General features: G+C 44.8%; 1 pseudogene; it reads left to right on the top strand.

Annotated features, from left to right (window-relative positions):
* The first annotated feature begins 1,902 nt into the window (after window positions 1-1,902).
* LOC103652641 (GPI mannosyltransferase 3-like) lies at window positions 1,903-3,665 on the top strand (annotated as a pseudogene).
* The last annotated feature ends 3,113 nt before the right edge of the window (window positions 3,666-6,778 follow it).

Raw genomic sequence — 6,778 nt, forward strand, 5'->3', positions numbered from 1 at the left:
CACTTTGGACGTACGTAGCTTATGACTTGTCACTTAATTTTGCTCGCATTCATTATTTTGTAGATATGTAATAGTGCATCTTTCCATTATTTTAGGGACATCAGAAGTGTTTCTTTTTCCAGTGGATCGATGGTCCTGATAAATTTGACCCTCGATATCTTCTTTTCGTTAATTGGTTGAGTGGAAAGACCAGTCATGAGCGTTTTAAGCGTTGGGTACCTCCTCCCCCGAATCCTCCACCAATGACGGATGCGGAGAAGGAGGTAGCAACAGAAAGACGGATGGACTCACCGCCTCGATGCGATTGTGGAGACCGTGCTGTCATCGACGAAGACTATGACAAGCAGTTCTGTTGTCCGAACATTGATTATGTGAGCCCATTGATACGCTAAATGTATGAACTAGTTTTTATTTACAATAAATTACTAATTTTTTCTCCTGTAGCCATACGGGTGGCGTAAGTGTTGTTTCAGAGAGTGGTTGTATGGTCCTTTGTCCCATTGGCCAGAGCCAGAGGTAAAGGAAAAGAGATACATGGGGTGGGCGGCAGAAGAGGTCAAATTTGATCCAGTACTCTGCAAATGTGGTATTGAAGCTAAGTATGGATTAGTTCCTTCGAAGCTTGGCGTTGGATATTTTTGTGGACATATGGTCGATTACGATGAGGTTGGTATTTTTTTTTTGCACCAGATGTAATGTTATAGCGGTACTTACTATTTTTTTGTAGGAGACGAGGAAATGCAGTTGGGAGAGTTACGACGACAAAGGAGAGGTGATGCGCACAATAGAGTCCAAGAGAATAATGGGACAGAAGATGCGTTGTGGATCTCGGCTCGTCGATTCGTACATTAACGATCGCATATGCGACATGCGTAGGGAAGCAAAATCTGCCTTTTATGATAGCCCGAAGCGTGCAGAGTATAGGAGGTTGAAGGCGGCAGATGAGAAGAGAGCACAGGATGCAAGGGAATGGGAAGCGGCTCAAGCCGAGAAACAGATGTTGGATAATCTTGCTGATCGCCTCAAGGGAAGTAAGTGAGATAAATGATATTATAATTATGTTAGTACAATTTATTTATCCTGACTTTGCTAACTTAATTTTCTCATTATATTTGCAGAGATTGGAAGCGGCGTAAACTATTTGGCCGATGAGGCACATGCGAGATATGTTCAGGATAAAATGGCAACGATGGAGGAGGAGGACGACGACACATCTAGATTGAGTGAGCTTATCGCCCTCGCAGAGGCAGGATTACATGAAGAAGAGGAGGACGACACGTCAAGGTTGAGTGAGCTCATCGCACTAGCTGAGGCAGGATTACGTGCTCAAGAGGAAGATGATGAGTTTATGTCTCAGGCCGCTGCAGAGGTTGAGGCAGCTTATTACAAGAAGAAGTCTGATGAGGCTGAGGCTGAGGATGATCTATTCTCCCAAGCTGCAGATGAAGCAGAAGCCAATTATTACAAAAGAACTGGTGACAAGATTCGCGGGTTAGGTTGGTTTCGGGTCGAAATATTATTTTAAGATGCGGGTTCTAGTGATTCCTCAAAAACAAGCGAACTGTTTCGATCCACTCCCTCTCCATCCCTCCTGTCACCCACGTGGCTACACCATATCTTCACTCGAGCGCGGCCTACACTGGGGCGCAGGGCGCACCACCACCACCGCCTTGTTTTCCAGTCATCGGCTCCCCCGTCAGCCCACCCTCCGGCGCGCTGCGCCCCCGACCACGCCCGCCGTCAGAGTCCTCCGCCGCCCTGCCCTCCGGCGGCGGCATGTTCTGCAGCCGTCGGACTCCCCCACCGGCCTGTCCTCCCGCGCGCTATGCCCCCGTCCATGCCTCCCAACGACATTGTTGTGCCGTGATTCAACCCCTGCCACCATCCACCAATACCACCTCCATGTCCCCTACCGACACCACCAGGTGAGAAGCAGCGGTCCTCATCTTTCGTTGTGCTTATGGAATTCTCAAATACTAAAATAGTGTTGGTTTCATTTATTTTAAATGTTGTAATCTTATTTGGAATTAAAGATATCATCCTTAGTGTGGTAATGTGACCAGGAAGGTGACCATATTCAGTTTATCCTTCATTCATCCAAACAAGAGACGATGCAGCTTCAACCCACTTCAACCCTGTAATCAAACAAGAAATTGGGTTTAACCCGTCACTTAAACCAAACAAGGAACAAGTCCGACCCAACCCACTTCGTTCTGAAACCAAACGCATTTTGAATTACAACCTCTCCTCTTCGGGAGGAGACTACTACCGAACACAACCTGTTTCCATTTGTACTTCACATAGGGTTTTCTATCCATGATTTGGACTTTCTTACCGTTTGCAATGTGTGGTATTGTAAAGTATAGGGAATGGAGACTTTCAGGTCTAATTGCTTGGGTATTAGAGGTTTAGAGCATTCTTGGACACAAAGAATTCATGTATTCATCTTTTCTGGTAAGTGTATAGTGGCCTGCTTGTAGTCAAGAAACCTCTTCTCTCTATTCACATGATATGATACAAAAAGATAGAATACTTCAGGTTTGTTCTTTCGGTGCTACCTTTAGCATTGAGGCTATCTGCAAGCGTTCCCCCTAAATTTTTCCCCCTATATCACTTTTTTGGGTTACATTATCAACATTTCACCCCCTATTTTTTCATCTCCCGCAGCGGTTTTCCCTAAATAGTCCCCCTATATCCCACTACACTATAAAATATCATTTTCTATACATACTTTTCATCTACTATAATTTTTTATCTACTAACAATTGAAAGTGAACTCACGTGAACAGTGTTTAGAGGGAGAGAGAGAGACACACGCCAGAACGACGAGGGGGAGAGAGAAGCTTACCTCCGCGTAGAGCGCCTGCTAGGGGCAGCCGCTGCGGCACTGGGGGCGCCCTGTAGCCGCTATGCAAGCTACAGGGCAAGGGGAGGGGGCGTCGCGCGGCGTCCCTTACGGACAGTCTGATGTTCTCAGGTTACTGCTTAGCTGCCATGCCACAATTCAAGGGCAGAATTCAGCATGGGAAAGGAATCCTTTCAAGGCTGCAACTTTCTGTTATTCTTCTTGTCATAACCAATGTTCTCGTGGCCTTATATATGTCCTTATTCCATCAAGTAGATTTTCCTTGTTTTAATATATTTTTATTGCTCTATGCATCTATGGATCACTTTTGTTGTTTTCTCCATTATTTCCAATTATATCCCATATTCAACACTCATTGTGGCAGAGGGAAACAGAAGAAGAAGCTATGTATTATTTGCCAAAAGAAGCCAATGATGGAAGAGTGAACAATGTCTTTTTTCTCATGCCTTGTCATTCAACACCTTACTACTCAACCTTACATTACAAAAATCTACCCCCTATGCGTTTTTGCACTGCACTCCTAGGTGGTTATTTTCTTGTTCTTTCGAATGAAAAAACATTTAAGCTTTCAAATCTATACTTGTGGTTGAATACATATGTACGTCCCAGCTGACTCTTTCTACCGCACTCAGTGATAGCGAAGGGATCTTGGATGAGTCAGATCGTTTCCTTACAAGTCGATTTGAGTTTGTGGGCGAGGTTTTTTTTTGGAAATTTATCTGCATTCAGTCACATTGTATTATTTGAGTTCAAAGAAAGACATGCTCCTTTCTTGAGGCAACACGCCATTGTGCCTTAGATATCACATATTTTCTTTTTCACTACAGGCCGGGTTCAACAGACACGCATTAGCTACTGTTTTCCATCATTCCTATTTGCCAAACTGTACCTGTTACTAACTAGCCTAGGAATTAGCGCAACTCTACAATTTTTATATGGAGTCCTGATTAACATAAGTCGTTTTCTTCTTTATCATTTTGAACCTTAAAATTGCTTGCACATGCAAATATTTGGATGCCTTAACAGAAAAATGCTTTTGATTGCCCTGCTATTTCATACATACCTTGTATTTTGAAAGACGGCGACAAAAAAAATGTCATATATGCTTGATTTAGAGGGAGCACATGCACGGCAATAATGATAGGAGGGCTGGTGCGCTGCAGATATTCACAGGCCGGTTCATCAAACCTGTTTTCCAGGTGCGGATTGCTGCTTCTTCATTCCCTCTTATCTCCCCTCAGTTCTTTTGTTTTTGTTTCTTTCCTAGGAGGACATATATGTTGCTTATCTGTTGAATATGTTTTTTCTCTCGAAAGCGCAGAAAAGCTACGCATCATTATATATTAGGAGAAAGGTTCAAAATAGACCATAGTACAATACCCAAACTAGGTAAACAACACAAGAAAAAAATAAACTAGACCAAAACAACAATCAAATAGAATAGCCCTATCCTGAACTCATGCTGCAAGAGAAAACGACACCAGCTGCCACAACATAAGTACTTGAATTAGCCCTGACCGTATTAAAGGCAGCAAGAAAACCAATGCTCTCAAGATGCTTTGCCTAATATATAACGACTGTTGTTTGAATCGGGAGCATCGTCGTAGCACTATTCATTCATCAATTTGCCTTCCTGTCTTTGTTGGTGGAGTATATCACATATATTAGGTTGGTTGCAGGGAACTGGTGATTTGTTGAGCCGCTATATATGAGTACACCTTTTACATGTACTTCTGAGATCATTGCTGAGGTGTCTGAAGACTGAAAGCTAGGCTGCGTCCAGTTTCTGCATGAAGTTCAGAAAAGAAGGGAAACATCAGGAAGAACTCCAGGGAAAGATAATATTGTTGTTTTCCACAAAGATATTATGCAATACATGTTGAAACGATTGAAAGAGACATGAAGCACACACGAGGCAAAAGAAATGGCCACACGGAAACCATATATAGTGGCTTATTTGGGAGCAAAAGGCTATTCAATCCCCTCTAATCCTTCTAAACACCTCTTAGGCTATCCCTACTAGTAGCACCCTGTTAATCATCTAGGCGAAGCCAATGACCTCCAGAATTGCTGGTGTGGTGTCAGTTTATTTCTAACGGGTACTTGATTTTTCAAATTTTGTTGGTATCAGTTGACACTAATGTCAAGCTCTACCTCCACCATATCCATCTTTCTATTTATATGTAATAAACTCTATTTTACGAATAATAGAACAGTATTTTTGAAGGCGGCAAGAAATAAAACCAATGCTCTCAAGATGCTTTGCCTAATATATAACGACTGTTGGTTGAATCGGGAGCATATATCGTAGCACTATTCATTCATCAATTTGTCTTCTTGTCTTTGTTGGTGGAGTATATGTATATCACATATATTAGGTTGGTTGCAGGGAACTGGCGATTTGTTGAGCCGCTATGAGTAGACCTTTTACATGTACTTCTGAGATCATTGCTGCTGAGGTGTCTGAAGACTGAAAGGCTGCGTCCAGTTTCTGCATGAAGTTCAGAAAAGAAGGGAAACATATCAGGACGAACTCCAGGGAAAGATGATACTGTTGTTTTCCACAAAGATATGCAATACATGTTGAAACGATTAGAAGAGACATGAAGCACACACGAGGCAGAAGAAACGGCCACACGGAAACCATAGTGGCTTATTTGAGAGCAAGAGGCTATTCAATCCCCTCCAATCCTTCTAAACACCTCTTATTAGGCTATCTCTACTAGTAGGTAGTAGCACCCTGTTAATCATCTAGGCGAAGTCAACCTCCAGAATTGCTGGTGCCAGTTTATCTCTAACGGGTGTCATCAATACTATAAATAATATTTAAACATTATTTTACACTTGATTTTTCAAATTTTGTTGGTATCAGTTAACACTAATGTCAAGCTCTAGCTCCACCCGTATCTATCTTTATATTTATATTTAAACTCTAATTTACGAATAATAAAATAGTATTTTTAATGACCATATGTTAGCAGCGCGAGCAACAGCTCCACAGAAAACACTCCAGCAGAGCCAAGAACCAGCCGGCGTCCGCACAAGCCCAATCCCAAGTTCGTGGGCCGCGACTGGGTCGCCTGATGGGCCGACCTTGTAATAGGAGTATTAGAGTGAGAGAGGGTAACAGAGGAGGGCAGAGAAGAATCTACGCTGTCACTATTGTTCTTCTTCCTCTCCAAGCTATCTGCTCCTCCCCCAAACTCTGTTTCTCGGATTGTTCGCTGCTTGTCCACTGCTATTGTTAACAATTGGTATCGGAGACACCGGTCTCGGGTCTGGCGTCTGCTCATTACACGCGCCGCGCCAAACAATCTGGGGTCATGGAGCCAAATCTGAAGCTCGCGATCGACGAACAATCGAAGCTCCTTCGCGACATCAGCGACCGCCTCACTGCGCAGGATGCGCGTTGGCGTGCCTTGGAGACCTCGGTTGCTCGCAATTCCTCTTCTATCCAACATCTCGAGACGACGATGGCGGCTGCGTCTTCGTCCAGTCTGCGCTCCGAGGTGGACGCTCGCGTCGCGGCGACTGTCGAGCGCCTGGATGCGGTGGAAGCGGCGGCGGCGACTCGTGTGGGAGCGCTCGAGTCCGCGACCGCAGCCTTCGAGTCCTGGAAACCGCACATGGAGGCTTCAATCGACGACATCAAGTATTCCGTGGATCTGCTCCGCGGCGACCTCGCCAAGCTGCAGCCCCGTTCTCCTGCGCCGCCGCCGCCTCGGCCATTCGTCCATCCAGCGGGTGTTCTCGGCCCTCTACCACCGGTTGGAGGTCGCCCGCCTACCACCAATGGCAAGACCGACAGCCCAATTGGGCACCGCGTCGATAACAACCGTCGGGAGTCTGGCTTTGGGCGTGTCTACGCTCAAACCCACCTCCCGCCCAATGGTACGCCTGAGTTTCTCTTCC

This window comes from Zea mays, chromosome 3 (assembly GCF_902167145.1).
Source record: "Zea mays cultivar B73 chromosome 3, Zm-B73-REFERENCE-NAM-5.0, whole genome shotgun sequence".
NCBI lineage: Eukaryota > Viridiplantae > Streptophyta > Magnoliopsida > Poales > Poaceae > Zea > Zea mays.